The sequence below is a fragment of the Cydia pomonella genome, chromosome 19 (assembly GCF_033807575.1).
Source record: "Cydia pomonella isolate Wapato2018A chromosome 19, ilCydPomo1, whole genome shotgun sequence".
Taxonomy (NCBI): Eukaryota; Metazoa; Arthropoda; class Insecta; order Lepidoptera; family Tortricidae; genus Cydia; species Cydia pomonella.
Genome location: NC_084721.1, coordinates 11,125,397 through 11,147,568, shown reverse-complemented (window position 1 = coordinate 11,147,568; position 22,172 = coordinate 11,125,397). Strand labels below are relative to the sequence as shown.

The 22,172-nt window shown below is 34.0% G+C and overlaps 1 protein-coding gene across 2 annotated transcripts in view; it reads left to right on the top strand.

Moving 5' to 3' along the window:
* The first annotated feature begins 5,637 nt into the window (after nt 1-5,637).
* The window catches only part of LOC133528361 (uncharacterized), a 131,262-nt gene continuing 114,727 nt past the window's right edge, over nt 5,638-22,172 (top strand). The window contains exons 1-2 of one of the 2 annotated variants that reach the window (XM_061865724.1): nt 5,638-5,848; nt 6,920-6,981. The gene's annotated coding sequence lies outside the window, so the exon portion shown is untranslated. The remainder of the gene's footprint in view (nt 5,849-6,919; nt 6,982-22,172) is intronic. The other variant, XM_061865725.1, reaches the window with a different exon arrangement.

The window sequence follows — 22,172 nt, the reverse complement described above, 5'->3', positions numbered from 1 at the left end:
ATATTTAAATACTATATGGAAATGATTAAAAATACAGGACCTAAAAGTTTCAATTTTTTTTTTTTTACTTTCAAAAAGGAATTAAGTAATAGTAACATACGATCAGGGGGGTAACACTTAGAAATGTAGTTATCATTAGTAAAGATGGCGGCGACTTCTATTAATGGGATCCGATAACATACTTTTGCGTAAAGCTGAAGCTGCCGATTATGCAAACTACATCACCAGATATAAGATTGACAAAATTTAAAGGCATGAATACAACATTAAGAAGGTTGCATATACCTCGTATGTCAAGAGCAAGACTTATCTTCATTCATAATGTTGTTACCTAGCAACTGTTGTTTACTGTCAAAAAATTTTTAAACAGATATGATTGATATGAACTTATTATTTCTCTAACATACACTATACCTGTCCTTACTTTACCTCCGGAATATCTTGAATTCACGTCCAGTTGGATATTAAGGTCAAAGAAGAAACGCTCAGTTGAGAACTAGGCAAGTCAGTTATGAGCACATGAAAGTTCTAGGTCAGACTGAGACACAAGTCACAGAAGACGAAGCTAATGCAGCATTGTACACAAAGATGAACATAGGTAAAAAAAAGAACAATTCCAAACAAAATCAGAAGCTGAAGTACTTACAACACCTAGTCTATTACTATCTTGTATACCAAATTGAAAGCAATAAACATATTCTTGCATTACTATAAAGTATGTTTTTTTTATTCCATTCTTTTTAAAACTTTTCTACATAACATTAGGTCTACTTGGGTAGCTTACAATTTAGTATTTTGTTTAATATCTTGTAAACAGAAAAACTATGAAAGTTACAAGAAATCAAACAAAAAACTAACATGTATACCGCCGAAGTAGACCTAATATTATGTAGTACGAAAGTACCTACATATACGGATGCATATGTAGATGTTAACGCACACATATATAGTTAGTTTCGGATACAAAATAGAGATAGCACTTCGAAATTAGTTTCCTTAAAATGCTTCAAGGGGCTCTCTTTTCCTATATATTTTATTCTATTACTTTATTACTTTATTTTTTTTACTCTTTGCATACGATCCTTACATTTTATCCAAAAAAAATATTGTATATCAACTATATATATAATTGCAATATTTTACCGTCAAAATCGCAATTGTTAACACATTGTTTACTTATCAAATTGCCTTATGATATAAGTATCAAAGTTTGAGAGCCACAATTTTACCAAATTTTTGTATCAGGGTTAAGATCGGATACAAAAAATACGAAAAATAGAACATTCTTTTTTTTTATACTACGTCGGTGGCAAACAAGCATACGGCCTGCCTGATGGTAAGCAGTATCCGTAGACTATGTACGCCTGCAACTCCAGACGAGTTACATGCGCGTTGCCGACCCTAACCCCCTCCCACCCTCGTTGAGCTCTGGCAACCTTACTCACCGGCAGGAACACAACACTATGACATTCGATGACAACTTTTAAATTAGTATTGTTGGCTGCAATTTATATACGTAGGAGAAGGTTAAACACCGGACCTATTCTTTGTGATACCTTATTCTCTTTCCATTTAAACCAACTTTTATTCACCATCCGATGTTACCCCTTGATGGCAAAACACTCGTTACCCTAAAAAAAGTATGTTTCATCTTTACACGTGTACAAAACTAAAACCTTTATATATTGAAAATTACCAAAATTCAGGCTGAATCTACGGTTATTATTTAACGATTTGCTCCGTAACTACTTTAAGAATCTGACACGATCTAGAAAAAAAAATCGCGAGTTCTCTCAATTGGTCCGGCATTATCCCAACATACCTTACCCAGATTGTCATTGCGATACGTTCTTCAATAAGACGGCACAAGTTTAGCCCCATCGTACTACTACTACTATTTAGATTGTAGGTTAACCATACCTACTTACAAAATTTTATAACACACCATGATCACACCCAACTTATTGTCACGGATAGGTACGACGACCGAAGCAAGGACATCATTCTTTTTTGTAGTCTTTATCTGAATTAATTAATAGATACAGTAAATAAATAAATAAATAAATAATTCAGCCTATATACGTCCCACTGCTGGGCACAGGCCTCCTCTCATGTGCGAGAGGGCTCGGGCTATAGTCCCCACGCTAGCCCGATGCCGATTGGGGACTTCACATACACCTTTGAATTTCTTCGCAGATGTATTGCAGGTTTCCTCACGATGTTTTCCGTCACCGAAAAGCTAGTGGTAAATATCAAATGATATTTCGTACATAAGTTCCGAAAAACTCATTGGTACGAGCCAGGATTTGAACCCGCGACCTACACACACAGTATAATATAATAAATAAATAATCAATATAAATAAATATTATAGGATATTATTACTCAAATTGACAAGTACCACAGTAAGCTCAATAAGGCTTGTGTTGAGGGTACTTAGACAACGATATATATATAATATATAAATATTTATAAATACTTAAATAAGATATACATACTTATACACAGAAAACACCCATAACTCGGGAACAAATTTAATATCCATGCTAATCACACGAATATATGCCCTTACCAGGATTTGAACCCGGGACCATCAGCTTCGTAGGCAGGGTCACTACCCACTAGGACAAACTGCTCGTCAAAATAATAATTAAAAACAATATTATGTGATAACATCAAAAACAACTTATGTCGGGCAGCGCAGGATGAATTCCGGCCGGCGAGCCGGCAATGTCAACGGAACGGCGCGCAATGAGCGGGCGCTCGCGTCTCGCATCTGTGTGCGCGCACTCACACTTAGATAGCTCCCGCTCCCGCCCACCGCAGCGCGACAGAAACATAGCTTCAAGAATTCGAGATTTGAAAAGTTGCTCAGCTAGGAATTGCTCTTAAGCAGCTGAACCGATGTGGTCATTGTTTTTATAACAGAAAACATAATAATGCGCAGACAGAGCGGCGGGCAGAAGCGAGAAGTCGATAACCTAAATAATAAATTACGAGTGAAAATAAGATGTAATATCAAATCAAGTTGTATTTTTAAAGTTCAAATGCTTCTCTAGAGTCAAGACAATGATGCAATCATTTGTTAGGAATTTTAATACAAAAATCTGTTTATCTGCTCTAAATATTCTATGAATGGAGTGACTAACGTCTAGATAGTTAATAATTACTCCTAATTGACCCTTGATGAGCGTCTCCATTAATTGGCTTGATTACTCCTTAAGAGAAATGAAGCTATTATTAATATTAATTTTACGTTCAAGAAAATAACTTTGCGTATTACAACCCATATAACTAAAATTAAAATAGAAATCAAAGGGACATTACAATCTTGGGATACCAATCATGGGATTAGAATTGTTCTAACCTCAAAAGTAGTGGCAATAAACTTTTTCTTCTGAAATGCTAGGGTTTCTATGTTATATAATATTGCGTGTCTATAATATGTAAAAGACACTATAATTTAGTGCATAGTTACTCAAGTTTAATTTTGAAAGAAAAAGGTACCACTTATTTTGATCTTATATAATTTCTTAACTGAAAAAAAAATGGACTACATATATATTTTTATATAGAAATCTGTTAAAAGATATTAAGGCTTTGCGACAGCTCTCATACAAAAATATCTTCTCCCCATTTCCTCCGGTGATTTCCAAAAGGAAGGTATTCTATATGCTAATTTTAGTGATATCAAATCTGTTTAACTATTTTTGTGTGACTAAAGTACTAAATAAGCAAACATACAAACTTCCACATTGATATCATAATATCAGTACGATTGACAGAACTTATCCGGAATAACCCAAACAATCATAGCCAATAGTAAAACAGCTTTAGACGAGAGCTGATTGATCCCACTTTTTATTGAGAGCTTAAAATATCCGATATTATGGCAGAGCTTTGCATCAACATACCTGAGGGCTTTATACCGCTCTTGTGTCTGTTTATATAAGCTTAACTATGAAAGACGCTTTTTTATTATCATGAGAATTTCGCTGTTTTGAATAAACAAGTTTGTTATGTGATTCGGAATGGGTTTTAAGATTATTATTGAACAACCCTGCAACAAATAAACATACGTACCGTTAATACACTCGACTATAGTCCTTTACTACAGTCGTACTCATACATAAGGAGCACAAAAATATTTACATATTTATTTCATTACCCTAATGAATCTGTTGTTGATGATTAATTTTCGCATACCATTCATCTTTGCACCCCGTGCTAAACATAAGCTGCTTGCCTCTTTCTCTTTCGCTCTGCGGGAGCTTGTTAGCACGTGTATATTTCGCTTGCACTCGCTTGCCTAGGCGTGACTAGAGGCAACTAATACAATTTGATCAAAGTATAAACGCTTCAATTTTGAAACACTTATAACTTATCTGTGGTGGCAGCATGGTTTAATTTTTATCACTTGTCACTATGCTTGTCATTATCGCACTTACATATTTATTAGAACAGTCGCTGGAGTTATAATATCATTGCTATGGTCCACAAGTTCAACACGTAAATAATTATCAATAAGTACGTATCAATCAATACCAATCTTCGTTTTGATGATGCCTGATTTTATTTTTTCCTTTTATGCAAATATTTGCCACTACAACAACAAATACAACTACAAATAAAATTCATCCTACAACTACAAATAATATTCATACCGACACAAAGATATCAAGTTAGTATTAGACCATTAGTTAGCTTTTAGACTATTTATACATAATAGGAAGGTTATACGGTATTTGTTTTGTACTGGAAGTTGGATGAAATTCAGGAACTAATTTTTCCTACGTGTTCTTGCTGGGAAAACCAAATCTTTTGAACCCGGGTATGTCCTTACACTACACCCAAAAGAGAGCTATGTGCAGTGAGTATGTCATCTCGCTTGTCATTCTAGATCTCGAGCAGAGCCCAACTGGGGAAATACCTCCACCTTACAGAATACCGCAGCCAAATAACACTAGCCCCTACTCAGTGTTGTGTTCCTGCCGGTGAGTAAGATTGCTACAGCTCAACTAAAGTTATGTTGGGCAACGTGCATTTAACACCTCTGGAGTTGCAGGCATCTATAGGCTACGGATACTGCCTAGCATTAGGCGGGCCGTATGCTTGTTTGCCACGGACGTAGTATAAAATAAACGACAAATAAGTTAAAAAAGCGAATTTACTCGTTTCCTTGTGGCACTTTACGACGTATCACTACAATTAAGTATAACAACAGATACAAAACGGTCGAATCCCTTGGGAACAATAACGCAGCAGCACTTCCCCAATCAACAAAACTACAGCCATATTTGTTTTATCGTTATCTATCAACCCTAATGACTTAATGGCTTGATTGACCCGAATTGTGATCAATTTTATTGTTGCCCTAATTGACTCAAGAGCCACGAATTCCGCAGGGTTGTCACATCACAGGCACCTCCGCTCATAAACGCATGCAATCCCAATCTCCCGACCTGCATAGATGAAACCCTGGTGCAGCCGTCTCCCACCCTACCTGCATTTCTCTCTCGCTCATTCGCTGAGAAAGTGTGACCCGTCTCGTTCACACCTCAAAATCCCATTCGGCCGTTTTCGTTTATGCTCGGATGCAATAGCCGGTGTGCCCCGCAGCTAAACATAATTCCGCCAGTCAGTCGCTCTCCGGATGTCGGGGGATGCGTGTCGCTGTCGACGGCTTGTTCGCGCTCGAAACATCGTACCGGCTCGGTGTGTTTGTGTAGGGATGTTTGCCCCGAGATAGTGCGGCCTATAAAGCGACGGAAGGATTTGTGACTGTGCTGTGAACTGTGTTTCAGAGTCGGACGAAAGTTTGCCGTTCAGTGCTGCTCCCAGTTTGATGGTCAGTTTTACAATTCGAGATACATATAACGGATGTGGTTAATGTGATCTGTTTGATTGTAAAAAGTAAACACATGCCAGATGATATTAGTGCGACGCCGACAATGTTGACGGCTGACAACGATTTAATGGAAGCGACGTTCAGCGGAAACATGAAATGATTTGGTTACAGGAGAAATGTTATGATGTTAACAGTTATTTAGTAATTTGATCTTACTGGGAAATTTGATGAAACATTTCGCACCAGGCGATAAAATAACAATAAAATAAATAAACAAAATTACCATCTTCTTTGAACTTTCAAATGTGAAAAAGTAAATCAAAAACCGCTGTATAATAAAACTCATAATGGATTGATGGATTTTTATTAATTTAAGCATTATTCAAATTTAAGCACGTGGGTGGAATATGTAATAACAATGAAATAGCATTTTCGAGATGAACACATAGGTAACAAAACAATTCATTATAACAATAGAGTATTGTTTGTGATTGAAGCTTACCTTTTTTATTAGTAATTACTTGTATTTGTGTAAGTTAATAGAATTATTTCCGTGGGTTGGACAACAGTTCTCTTTTGAAAATCAATTAATGGGTTAACTTTTGTATAGGTTTTAACGCTGCGTGTGTAGTACGGATCATTACTTGCATTGAGATGGGGTTTCACAACGTTATAATAAATCAGTTATTACCACTTATAAAAATATGAGTGAACGCGTTAAAGACGTTACTAACTTTAAGAACGTTAATGACTTTTATACTCCCCATGTTACTTTCTAGAATGCTATTTTAATGATCCATAATTTTATTGGTTCTTACTTAGTTGCATCTTGTAAACATTTTAACGCTAATTAGTATCATGTTACCTATCTCACGAACCACGAGTTTCTAGATTAGCCCAGAACCGTTTCGAAAAAGATCGCAAATTTAAACAATTTGTCTATGATGGTAACTGTAACAATGATAAATATGACAATCAAATATAAATATAATAGGAAATAATCAACAGATCCCATTAACACACCTAGCTGACCAATAAACCGGTTAAACAATAAAATTTCTCAATTCGCAGATTGTATTATCACAAGATCTCAACGACGAAATTTGCCCTAATACAGGATTGAAGATAAACAAGTAAGCTAATTCTTCTAATTATTCTTAGGTATTGTTTTTGGTTATAGATCTGTGTTTAACTTCTGCAGGTTTTACACAACAACTTACAGGTTTTGGGCAGCTATACAATGAGCCTGAACATTTTGCCGGTTTCCAAAAAAATATTTAGTGCTTAGTCAATAAATATAATTCGACAGTCATATTTTATTGACCAGACTTTTATTTCCGTCCAAGATTATGTCTATCCGTTACAATACAAGAAGCATGTCAATAGGTAGGTTACTAAGACGAGTCGGTTAATGGATATTTGTCACTAAGGAATTAATCCATGACAACAAAAACTTCAATCTCAATACAGGATTGAAGATAAAATAAACAAATTCCCTAATTAACGTTCATAATGTTTATGTCGAGTCTGTGTCTAATTTCTGTAATGCACGCTCCGTAGAACTTCGCTTTGAATTGGAGTTGACGCGTTGTTACGACTCCTTTTGTATTTGCTGAGTCCACAGGATAATTATGTTGGTATCATTAGTATGACATGTCGTGTTTGACTTTAATTTAACAAGTGTATTTTAGGATAATTCCCTCATATACCATTGTTACAAATATTATAATCTAAGTGTCAACATTAAACTTGCAAAGCATAGGTCTATATCCTTTATGAATTTCACAGAAATGTCTGAATCATCACAGGCAGCACCCAGCCTGACTTTCCTTCAAAAAGTAGGCAGTTGACCGATAAACCATTCCTGCCATATCTATAGCTAAACAGTTATCTACCGATGATAAATTGCCGTACAATGCCTAAGAAAAAATGACATAGACTCAGACCAAACTAGGTTGGCAGCGATTTTGATAGCCCAGAGACAAGTGTTATTTAATCGTTGTCAATTTAGCTTGGTCTAACTCTACTTATTAAAATACCTTTTATATAAATATCTTAGAAATCTGGACATGAGTATGACATCTATAAGTCTGTAACCATATAATATAAGTTACAGGATTCCTCAACGTAAGAAAAAAAATAGCCTCAAATATGACGCATCATTAAAATACCTCATCATTACAAAAACATTGGCACCTTAAAAATTTGGACCGACATATACATCATGGCCGGTATTTGAACGAACTATTCTTAACAAATGTAGTGCTTGGTTAACATGCCTGTACTGACGTTTTATGATGGATGTACCCATTCTATCAATGTATCCAATGGTAGTCACTTTCACGTTATTCCGTGCTTCTTTTATTTTTAGTACATCGTTAGCATTATGTTCGTTAAAAGTAACTGTCGATTTGTTAATTGTAAGTACGTTATAGGTTACATCAAAGATTTATTGAGCAATTTTATTGGTTTCCCCAATAGACTATTACGTTTTCGTAGTTAAGGTACATTTGTACAAATGTCGTCAATTATTTGCTACTGCCTCTTCCCACGTGTTCGCGCATAAATGTCGTTAAACTAGGCCCCTTCCACGTTAATATTCTCTTTATTACCATTTAGCATCTTATTTACCTCCATTGGTTATTTAACAGCTTAGTTTTAGCTAAAATAAAATTTGCTAAGAATATTAAGTACCTCCATAGAGATCCATCACATAAGTTTCTTTTCTACAGTAAAAATCAAGAAACTCTAAAATATTTATGATCACTCAACTATAAATAATAAGCCATGTTGAAAAGAAACATCTTTTCAAAGTACTGGGGCCAAAGCGAAAAAAACTGTGGCCGTATCGGCTTCTTTTCATTAAAGATCATTAGAGTTTGGACGAAAAATGAAAAATAAATAAAAGAGGCTTGCGGAGGCTTCTGAGGGAGTTTCGGAGCAAGTTCTATTATGAGGGAATTTCTGTGGTGACTACTTACGGTTTTATGTTTATGACTTTGTAAATAATATAAAATGTCCTTCGGCTTTTTACTGTTGAGAAATTTGTTGTATCATCTGGGCTTTACTTTAGCTGGAATTTGAAAATTGTACCACTTACATTTAATTTTACTTTTTTAAATTGTAGACCAAACCTGTTAGTAAAGTGGTTTTAATCTCGAGAATATACAGTTTTTTTTCTCAAGTACGTATACTTGCATTTATGCATGTATAAATTAGAGCATTGTAGAAGATATTTATACATGCATATTACGAAGTTGATAAGATAATGATAAAATTCGAAGAGAAAGAAACATTTATAAACACAAATAAATACAATAATGATGATCGCAAACTTCTCTATTTAATCAATTACAAATCAGAAAGACATTATTCAACTGCATTAAACGCATCATGATAACAGCTCACGCTATAAGAGAATGCCTGCAATTAATTACAACTTCAAAATCAGATTCAAGTTCTCAGTAACCTATTATCTCCATCTAACGAAATAAGTAACTTAATATTATTCAAGACGTGACTTTAGTAAAACAAAGTCATATCTGACTATGATACTGATATGAGATGAGTCTTTGTTTTATTAGAGCTATGAGGTGTCTTTATATTTATTTTAACTGGCAAACCAGGCACGACTTGGCTCCATATAAATCTCGCAAATACATTTTAACGTAATGGCCAGGAAGTAGATCTTGGTGAAAATCTTACCTAGGGAAAAGTTGAGCGATTTGTTGTTGCGCAGAGAGATAAAATTTTTGAAGTTGAACTGAGTTACTTAGTTTAATGTTTTAAAATGAACTAACTGCAAGTGAAGCATTCAAGTTGGTCGTATGGTGTTTGATTGAATATGAAACACCTCAGTAATTATTTTAATAAATCTTTATGTCTTTGATTTATGTTAAAACAAACACAACTAAGTGAGTTATTGAGATTGAGGTAGGTACAGTATTTAATGTAAACAAAAAATTATATATAATGGGAGGTCTAAAGATTCACTATGATTTTAATGTCGTCTCTCCACACAATGCTGTTCACATACACAATCTGCACAAACACACACAACATTTAATTAACCGGATCTAATCTAATAGTACCGAGAGCAGCAAGAGGTTGATGCTGGCTGCTCAGATAAAGTGCGACATGCACCATCGGGTGAATAGATAGAGTGCATTACACTGTCCTTTTGACTATCCTAATTAGACCGGAGTTAAAAAGATAGTCATTCATCTCAACTATTCCGAACCATTATTCCGAACATTATTGTCATTTAGTTTTTTTTTGCTATTTTTATTTGATTAGTTGAAATTCCATAGATTTTATTTATTTGCGGTTTATTTTTAAACTGACTAGCCGAAGTCTATTTAGCGTTGATTAACAAGCCACCAGACTTTGATGTCTTATTATAAGGTACCTATAATATTTTGTAAATGAAACGAATCCTTGCCATCATTTTGCGTATAACTTAAACCATGTCGCAATGACTTGACTGTTGAAGACGATATCGGGCACGATATCGCATCCATAATTCTTAGCGCGTCCCCAATACAGAGGTGTCATGAAATTACTTGCCGAGTACGGGTGGGTTGATCTCTCAGGAAAACCAGTATAAGATCTCCTTCCGACACTCATGGTTGTTACAGATTGAAAGGTTACTTTCCACTAGTTCAACAATAATTACACAGCTCACATTCGAACCGATGTAAATACTCTGCCAGATCTCGATTCGTAACTGAGCGAAGCTGGATAGTGCAACAACGGCCTTATGCAGCGATTGCAATGAAAGGTAATGCAGTCTCCTCATTAGTGCAGATCCAGTGCATGATCGCGGCACTGACATTGACTGCAATGTTGCGATTGTGGTACAATATGTGGTCGAAGGTTTTGCACTGTTAAGAGAGAATTTGTTTATGCGGGCGCAGCATTAAAATGGCTAAAGTAGGAGAATGGATCAGTAATTTCGAATGGAAAGGTAAAACAGTCACATGCTAGATGTGATTAGATATTTTCGACGATAAGGTTATTTTCTTCCCTGTATCGACAAGGAAGAAAATAACCTAATCCTCCTTACTAAGCATCTTAGAATAGAATAGAATAGAATAGAATTATATTTATTCAGACAACACATCAATTATTACAAAGAAGATAATACATTAACAACAACAAGAATAAAAAAAAAAAAAAAGAAACAGTGGAAGTCTTGACCTTATTGTTTTGCAGCTCTGGTAGTTTATTTCCAACGGTCTCGACCGTTACCTTTAACAACCTCATCAGCTAATATAAACATTTAAAACTAAGTCCAACCAAGTTAATTGTTAATCAAATCTCGCAACATCAGCTGTTACTTTTCTGTATAATAAATTATGAATATTAAAGTTACTGACCTAACATTACTAATATTTATCCTAGAATATGTTCGCCATCCGTTATAACGCAAGCTATATCTCGTCAATACTCGTATCCCGTCATAAAATATTGCATACATTCCGCGCTGTTTACGTACAGTACCAAACATTTATTTTATCAGATCCGGACGTTTTGTAAACAGTCTAATTTTGAGCCTTTGATGTAACGGGATTACTGACTTATGAAGCGGCGGAGTGTTCAACAAATGTCAAATACTTACGATATAAATGATTTTATATACATTTAAGAAATCGGAATAAATATTAGTCAACCAACTGTGGCTATTATGATAAATGATGATTTAAAAAATACTTCAATAAAAACCAAATAAATATCTAGTATGTGTCAAAATACAACAATAGACGGCTGATATAATTTTACTGTAAGTATTCAAAACGATTTAAAATAAACGGAAAGTATGTCATTTTTATTTTGATTCAAAATATAACCACTAAAGTACTTTACTTCGTAGAGTCCTGCGCCTCCTATTCCAAACCAGATCACGGCCATGATTTATAGTACAAATATTGAACAAATTTTGTCGTAAGCAACGTTATGGTCTGCTGCCATCCCGTTCCCGGCATTATATTTCAATCCTGATTAAATTATAGCCATCATAAACCACTTTAAAGGGAAATTCTGACACAAATGGAACCAATTATGCCAATAAATAAATTACCTATTAAAATTTACCAAATTAAACTTTGTTTGGTACACTATAAACTGTCCAAAAGTGTGATTATTTATGTTTTAATTGCTGTTAGCAGAAAAGCAATTTAGTTTGTGATGACCGTTGGTTCTGTCTTTGCTTTTGAATATTGAGCTATTAACTTTCCTGGTACGATTTCCGCCACAGGCGACTCGCATCAGTGTTTTGTTTGCATGTCATATTTATTTTTGTTAATGAAATGATCAAATGAAAGTACTCAGACAATAAAAAAGGCGTAAATTACTTTGGACCTTTCTTAAAACAAATGTCAAGCTAGATTGATCCATCATTTTTATTAAAACTACGCTTTGTTTATATTTAATAGCCAAAATCAGCAATTTCTAAAACACTCAAATGAAAAGGGGATGTGCTGGTTATATCAATTGAAACATGAATGATGCTCCAAATTTTTATCATAACATATACTTAGTTTAGGCGAGCTAAGATCCCTGAACTGTCCAATAACTGTTACAGTGATTGGCGCCTAAAATAACCATGGAGATCATAAAATATGTAGCGGCTGGTCTCAGCTCAGTATATTTTTTATTAAAAAAGTTTCCATGTCCTGTCTCCGCAGGTACGTCGCAAATTTGGCCGATGTCAATCTCCTTATATTAAATATTTTCGGTCGCAAATCAAACTTGTCGGGGACCTTCGAAAATTTGACTCAAGTTTCCTGATTTTTATGAAAATTTATGTGAAAAGTGTAAATACAAAATAACAAATGTCCTTGAACTTAACATCTTTTTTATACGAAAAGAGTTAACTTATCGAAAATACTCGATTAATAGCTCTTTATGGAACATCGGAAAATCGGTGAATCAATCAATCAACAACGGCGTTTTCCAGAAATCTATCAAAGTCATAATAATTTTTATGATAAATTGCGATGGTATCAAAATTGACAAACCAAAGAGGTTTTTTACTTCCAAAGTTCAGAAACTAAGTGTCATAATTTCCGTTTAGTAAATGTCAAATTTCGTGTGGGCCAACGTTTCTCGATCGTTTTTCGCATTCGAACTTTGTGGTGGAACCTCTGATTTATTAAACAGCAAGAGGGAACTTGTAACGTCGTTTGAAACTTGCCTGGAGTTAGAAAATTAGTCGTCCATCTTCGTATTACGATGAAAAGAGGCTATAGACATCCTGCTATAATCTGTGGCATGAAATTGGTGGTACGATCTTCGAACCAAGTTTTAATTAGTACCTATTCACATCTAAGTATCGATTGCTTATTTTCATTTCATTTATTTCATGCAATGGGTAATAAAACCACCCTGCAAGGGTCTTAAAAACTAGTTTAAATCTAATAAGTATATTTATACAAAACAAAATATGTTTAAATCGGTAGTTGTAGTGGAAAGTATTTATAGGTTTCTATTGAAACTACTTTGTGTACCTGTTACGGTTTGGGAAAGCACTTTCAAATAACGAATTTATAGTTGTCAATTCACAAGTAACTGTTAATTTGTTATTTATGCATTCAAGTTCTCGTATTATTTATCTTTACCTGATTTTATTTATAAAATATGCATCATTTTACTTTGTAACTTACCTAATTTATTTCTTCTTCCTTCGTTCCCTTCGTTGAAAACCGTTGTAGCAAATAGGACAACAATTAACTTAAGTAACCACATACATATAACTTTGTATTATTCCAAACACAAAAACCCAGTGACACCTTAATTGAAGGAAGGCATTCAAATAAAAAAAGTAATTACAATCCCTTGGTTTTACATAAAGGCAAAGGAAGTGTCTATTAACACGTCCTCATTAGTAGGGAAGCAGTCAATAGGCAAGGCACTACACCTTTTAGCCGCTGTTGTCGTCTATATTCGACTATTCTTTTATTATAATAAATGTCTTATTTGTATTAGTGTAAGGATTAAATTACCTTAATGTTTATCTTTCTGGTGGCGGTCAAAAATTTAATAGGAAGCAACAGGAGCACTTTCCGCAATAAATTACTGTAGTGCTCTAAAATTCGTTACGCTTTTTGGAGCTTCTCCGAATTGGCTGCTTTGTTTCCTTAATATAAATTAACTAATAAACACTAAGAAATACAACTTGTTTATTATTTTGCTAAAGTATGTGCATGTATGTGTACGTAAACAAATAAAAAAAATCTACACTATATATTTGATTTTGAATTATTATTAATGCAAAGAGTTGAATTTCTTTCAACTTTGCCGAATCTAGAAATTCTTTTAAATATCTTGTTTATTCTATAATCTATCTAGTTTTTTTCATATAAATGTACACTTTAATGATTTATTATGTCACGTGGAAAGTCAACATTTTTAAATTATATTTCAATTCCAGATTAAAAAATCTTGATGTTAAAATATTTGACCTACTATTTAAATTTATTTGCAAATAACTCTGCTTCCATTATTAACAAAAAAATCATATCCCGTCGTTCGAAAGTACAATAATAAAAGGACCCATGACGTTATTACTCGAACAAAGCATTTGTAAAACTAGACAGTTAGAGCCTTTTGTTTAACAATAGGCAATATGGCACTCGAACACCTCTTTAGTTGTTTTATGGCGCTTTCAAGTGCCATTGTGAAATTTGTGAAAGACGACTATTGAAATGTCTATTTGCCGCAATCATACAATATTTCATGTATTTTGACTATTTAGAGTTTACTTTCTGTTATCACGAAAATCTCAGCGTAGCGATTTCGTCATCCTTAGGATGTGTGCCACTGACAACACGATATCTCTGTCATCTAAATTAGTCCTCCACTCGATTTGTTATACAAAAGTTACTACATACAGCCTGTCAAATAACTTTGTCAGTAGAAAAAGGCGCGAAATTCAAATATTCTATGGGACGGGTTATCGTCGGTTCGCGCCTACATTTTTTTTAATTTGCCGCTTTTTTATACTGAAGGAAATGGTTTGAACATCAGAATACTGAAGTAGGATTTATCAGTAAATTATTGATTGCGTGTAGTATAAAAAACAAAACCACTGAATATGTTTTTTTTTTCAAATCATTAAAGACATCAAAAATCATAATACCATTCCATCAAATTGTTATTAAAAATGCACGGTGATCATCAAAGTGCGAAATTCCATTAAGATTAAAATATGCAAAGCAATTTAAAAGTCGTATATACGGTTCATTCCATAACTTTTGAGATATCTTAATTAAAGCTATCGTTCAAAACTAAAGTAAAAATAGGTGAATAAGCCAGTAAGCTAATAAAGAAATTGTTTCCAGATGAGTGGATTCGGGCATACCACTTAATATCAATAGCGATAGAGTAGAACACACTACTCACTCTATACAAACTAAGTTTTTGGCAAAAATGTCATTTTTGTTACAAGCTTTTGTCGACTGTACTTTATTAGCTCGATTCGTACTCAATGTTACATTATCACCCGACTTACATATTAATGTAAATTGCTGGTTTGCAAGATTTAAAAAAAAGTTCGTCACAATAAAGCTAATTTCTTTTTTTTTATACCACGACAGTGGCAAACAAACGTACGGCTCGCCTGATGGTAAGCAGTAACTTTCTGTAACTGCTGAACTGTAATCGACTGCGTTGTGTTTAAAAGTTTAAACTAGAGAAATTAGAAAGTAGTAAATGTACGCTATTGATAACACCACAAAAAAGGCTAAAATAGAAGAAAGAAGACAACGAGAGATAGTACTTTTATTTGAACCTCTTTAGCCATTGCTGAAGCTACCCAGATACCTATAACTTTACATTGATTGGTAGTTCTTACATCTCCATAATATTAATTGGTGATGTAAGAACTACTACTAATGAAGATTTAAAATAAACGAACAGACAGACGGACATGACGAATCTATAAGGGTTCCATTTTTTGCCATTTGGCTACGGAACCCTAAAAATGGAGTGATCTGGCTGGTTTACCTTATGCTGTGTATTTTAATATGATACTATCCGACTATCGATCCGCTGGTGGATCGATAGTTAAATGTGAGTTCGATATTTAGTGGGAATATTTACGACTTTTGGCGTTTGACTATATGAACTAGTTTTTAAGACGAATTAAGTGCTTCTTAGGGTTCCGTACCCAAAGGGTAAAACGGGACCATATTACTAAGACTCCGCTGTCCGTGAACCGTGATTGCTAGACAGTTGAAATTTTCACAGATGATGTATTTTTATTGGCGCTATAACAACAAATACTAAAAAGTACGGAACCCTCAGTTAGCGAGTCCAGTCGCATTTGTCCGATTTTTTTTCTTAGGAAAACCTACAGCTAAAGTAACAAAATAGGTTTCGAAATAAAAACAGTAAGCCAATTACAAGTTTTCACAGGTAGAAACTGCATAAAGTACATGACGTGCGAAATTGAAAAATTAATAATAACTTAGACTAATGTTCATTCTTATGCGCAGCTACAGAAACCTCGAGGTAAGTAGGTTTCTGTAGCTGCGCATAAGAATGAACATTATGTTGTTGGTTGTATACAACTAAATTTTGCAAAATGCAAGCATGAATGAACCTAAATATACAATGTGAAGTAAATTATTTCAGAAGAGAGATGTGGTTAATTTTTTTACATATTTTGAATATTCCTTTAACAGCACATAAAACTATCTGGAAAAAGGTAACGCCGGTAAGGTGAGAGGTAACGCCGCCAGTGTCATGGGGTCCATGCCGCAGGCCGATTTATTGGACGGGGTGTTCTCTATTTAATTGGGTTTATTATTATTTTGTAGGTAAGTATATTTTTATTTTTCCTTTGTTTTTTTCTATACTTCATTTTATTTTTAGATTTAACTAGTTTTCATTTCATAATACCTAGTATTTAATTTCGTTAGTTTTATTTAACTTTATTGTAATGATGTAAATTGTATTATGATATATTTTACCAAATACTGGAAAAAAGAATTGCAAATTGAACTCACCAAGGCTGTAAATACGGAAAACCTTGAAAAAACTGCAGCCGCGAAAGAAGAAAATGAAATGAGCAAGAGCTATTATGATTACTCTAGAAATCTGCATAAAACCACTGCACTGATGAACTGGAATATTGAAAACGAAGAATAATACACGGCATACGAGATATTAAGTAAATATTATGCACATTATATTAAAGGAAAATAAAAACGTACACAGGCGGTAAACCAATGCGAATATCGGTAAGCGGATTGCATTTTGATTAAGTAGATTGAAAAGTAATGTTGTGTTGTTTCGCTTTTTATTTTTTCACGTATGGTTTTTGCAGCTGAAGCGAGAATGTTTCAGATAATTGGGTACTTGGCACATGTTGAGTATTATAACAAAATTTAGTTAAATGGATAGAAAATGAGCCATCCATTATAAAAAAGTGGAATTTAAAAAATTATATTGAGATTATAAAAAAATACAAGGCTCCGAAATCTCAAAAAAATTTTTTTTGTCTTTCAAAAATAGAAAAGAAAATGGTACCATTCGATTTCTTACATTTTATTGAAAAATAAATTGTAAGTCAACTATACACATAAACGCAATATTTCAGAGTCAAAATGGCAATTTCCTTCATAGACATTTGATCCTCAGGAAAATCAAGATCGTTTGACATTATTTACAAAAAACAGTCAAGTAGCCAGCAGTATATGTAATGCTTCAAGCAATTGCATTGTTAAGAATTTTCCGGACTACTGAATTAACTAGGAAAATATAAGTAACTAGGATTGTCTATGAGTGACAATCGCAAGTTTTTTTTTGTATACCCATAGCCATACAATGGCATTTAGTCTGTTTTTGTATGTAGGCTTTGCACGACCGATCTGAAATGTATGGGAAGATCCGCGGATCCGGACCCAGATCCGGTTAATTTCATATATTTCGGATCCGGATTGCAAATCCTATTTGTATGTAATAGGTTCCCTATTGTGCGGTGCAATAAATCATACCAGCTAACCATACCGAATAAATCATACCAAAAACCAGCAATTATTGGGATAAGAAATAAGGAATATTACATAGACCAAGACAGGCAAATTTAAGTGATCTATTAAAGACCGAAGTAACTATGTAATACGTGTCCATGCATTAAATTATTTGGGCCCTCCAATAACTTATCGCCCACGTAAACCCCAACGTTAATTGTTACGTTATCGAGTCTAATAAATTAATAGCCTTTCCAGTGTATCCTATAGGCTGAATTTATCAGCCAGCTGGACGATGAGGCGATTACGTCGGCTTGTTTTATGGTATCGTCGAGAGCTCGATCTGTCCAGGCACGGTCTTTACGACCGAAGGATTTCGAACGTATCCCACGGATCCCTCGATGAATTCAGTATTCAGCTTTAACGGAATACGCCTTAAGTAACTTCACAGATAACGGGTCTGATCTAGAATTTTCTGTATGTTGGACAGTAAAAATGCGCTATCAATAAACTATTAAAAAGTTTTAGTTTACAGTGATGGCCAAGTGACAGTATGATAGCGCTTTCATAACGTTTTTCTAATACCATGTTTCTATAATGAGCCCGGGATCATGAAATGATGCAGGCATTGCTCTTAACTACCATCTGGTCTTCCAACCCAGCGAACTAAACCTTTTGGGATGAGTCTGGATTTTCACCATGTTTTCCTTCATCGATTAAATATGTAATGTATAGTTAAGTTTTTATTTTAAATATTTTATAACGAGTAAAAGTACAAGGATACACATACATACAAGGATTGAAAAGTTATACTAGAAGAAACTGTTTGAAATTGCTAAAGTTATCAAAACTGCTAAGTACTTTCCACCGCACATGAAACCTTATTATAAAATTAACCGTATAACGAAGTAATTTTTTCTACGAAAAATATGTCACTTATAGAGATTTAATAAAGTAGCTGTTCTAAGTATTTTCTAAGTAAGTGTCAGAGAAAATATTTTTTTTATAGAATTTGATTAACTACCAACATCAATTTGATGTTCTTATTTTATTTGTCCATCAAATTTATAAAGTCAAGCAGACGGTTTCTAAATAAGTAAGAATATTGAACTGTTTTTCTTTTCTAGCTTAGAAAGCTTTTGTTAGGTACCAGTCTGAGCCTTGATTGAATCGGTTTGGTAAATAACACTTACTGTAATAGAACATTTGGTATAGTAATATTGTTCAGCGTTTTGCCAGACTTGGCTTTTAGGGATGTGGCACACTCTTATTCATATTATTCGGACGTCTCAGTTTCACACAATATGATATCAATAATACCTCCTGCCAGCTGTACCCAGGTACAGGCTTTCTACAATTGGAAAAGAGGATTAATGCTACATTAATCTAATGCATAGTTATAGGAGATTTATCAGAAATTTAAATATTTTCTGAAAGTATAAAATCATTCATCGAAGAGCAACATGGATAAGTTAAGTTCCCAGAAACTCATTAGTACTAGTCAGGGTTTGAACGCTGTACAGTTGACATCAGATATATCAGAGTGACCAAGGTGCTCACAAATATCTGAACACGCCTCTCTTGTCTAGACAAGACAAGCCTAGGCTTTAGAGTGCGTGTTGAGATATTTTTGAGCACCTCGGCCGCTCCGATATATCTGATGGCGAATGTATAAAGTCAGTTTAGATTTTAAGTTAAAATACACAATGATAATTTTATGCTCTATAAGTTCTCAATATTCTCATCCCTTTAAACCCGGTATCATAATATTGGTAAACCCATTTGAACCATTTAGTCATCATATTATAAAAAAATCATTGACTTAAAAAAAAGTTTTCATCTTCATATTCATTCACGTTGTCAGCATTCTCATCCCTCCAAAGTACGAACCCGATACCTAATGTACAATCCTCTAAGCGAGAGTATCGATAAACCTTTGTTGAAGCTATTTGAACCATTCAGTTTCAGAGTTCCCTCAAAGCCGTATAACGTAAATTGCACATATCCTTATCTTCTATGTGAGGATCCTTCTAAGTTATGAACTGTGGGTGTAACGTTAATACGCTAAGAGCTGATGACGAGAAATGGAGTTTATGTTTGAAACTTCTTGAGATTGACAAAAAATTGAAATGCTTTGGAATAATAATTAATACTAAAAACCAAAAACAACTATTAACGGATCATTATCTAATATAGCAACCACATTACAATTTGTGTCAAAGTACTTAAAATGATGGCGAATATTTTCTTATTTAACTACTAATACTACTTATAAGGTGTTAAAGTTACTTGTGTCCCAAGGGAGGAAAAGTAGGACCGCGTGTAAAATTGTCGAGGCTGAAGGCGAGGGTGGCAAATACGCGGGATGGAATGTCCTACGATTCCTCCCGTGGTGCGCATACTATTTTTCTGCTCGACGGAGGCTGAAAGCGGCAACTTCGTTTAGCGCAGCGGGAACAAAGTTGACACTTGAAAAAACTTACGTATTGCCCCTCTTGCATGTGTGAGTAGTGTTCGAATAGACATTCCATTTTTGAAATTTGCAATGTAATGTATGGTTTGCAGACTCATTATTTGCTTTTTTGTCAAGTTTGATTATTTCTGTCCACTTCTCAGTCTATTGTCATGATATGACATCATACCTACATAGGTATGTAGGTAGTTGTCGATGTCGAGTAAGTAGTTGTCGTACTTTTTACGTCGTTTATGAATAAACAAATCAATACAGTATGATAAATTTCAAAACATCGAATTTGAATTCAGCTAAGCAAATTAACGTAGTACCATTTCCTGAACTTGGTAGAGGATGAGCACTGCATATCCAATCGAAAGGAGTTTTGTGTAATTTGTAAAAACATTTCCAAGAGGTTGTGATAAAGACTCAAATATGATGACGAAATGGCCAGTGATTGAGATAAAAAAATGACGTAGACCTACATTTTGAATCTATACTAATAATAAATTAATATATTAATCGTTAATCGACCCTTTATAATGTAATTGCCAATTTTATGCATGTATTACTATTCGACAAAACGTATATTGTATATAATAAAAAAATATCGTTAATATTTTTGTTTTCAGTAACCTATCCTAGGTATAGGTAAGTACCTATCCTGTCCTGTCCTAAGTCATGCATTTTATAATATTCAAGAAATTCTATTGATAAAATGTGCATCAGACCTATATTTATAAACCTTTGTAGAACTCTAAAAATATATGAGTCAACCCTTGGACTACAAATGGTAATGAGACAGATGAAATCGAACTTGCCTCGTGAAATTTTGGATAATGATTTGGTATAAGGAAATACTTTTTACGCTTGCAGAATATTGTATGCGGAGGGATAATTTTATGTGTTTCGATATAGATTATATTACGCATATACCTTCCTTATTTGGTTATTTTGTTTAAAGTTAATGTTAAAATATATTTATTACACATGTTGATGTTTGAATGACGTTGATATTTTAACAGTGTAACGAAATAAAAAATGAAATATTCGCAATACATATGAAAAAAAAAACCAAATAAATCCGAAATAATGGCCTCGTTTATCAATATTATAAACACAATATTACAAACCAGATATAAATTCCTAATAAAAATCAGACGAGATTTACAACTATGAAACGAAAATGTAAAAATCCGTTGAGATCCATAACTATTCATAAAATACTTTAACATAAAGTCGTTTAAATTTATACTACAAGCAGAATCGTATCAAGTTTCAATCAAAGGCCTTAGTGCTGATAATGATCTTTCATCTCCAGTTTACATATAGAGCTTCCTTGGCCCCTTGTTCTGTAATTAAAAGTGAGAAGACGGGGTAGTCCTTAGAACTATCCGGGTTCTAGGTAAAATAGGCGCCCCTGATAATTACTACCTTTCCAAACCAGTTTCCTCGAAAGCCTTTCATAATGATGTTTGCGGTGCAAGAGTTTATATATAGCGAGTTAATTATTTAGAGGTTGCCATAGCTTTATGTCGTAATCGCAAACTACTTGAACTCCAGTTCGCAATCGATACGTAGTCGAGGGAGTAGTGGAAGTTGACATTATACGGGAAAATCGTCACGTGGAGATAATTGAAGTGTAATGATTAACATTATCATTGGTTGTCGTTGATCAGGTTATCTTATTTTGTGCAAAGTGACCGATATTGCAGATGTCAGTCTCCATGAACTAATTTCGCAGACCACATTTTTTTGTGCGTTGATAGATGTGTCAGTCATATTCCATATTTATCCAGAATTTTTAAACTGAGAAAAATCTAAATGACTTTGTGATCAATTTTATTGCTGCTGAATATAGGCTGAATTAAAAAAACCGGCCGAATATAGGTAGTAG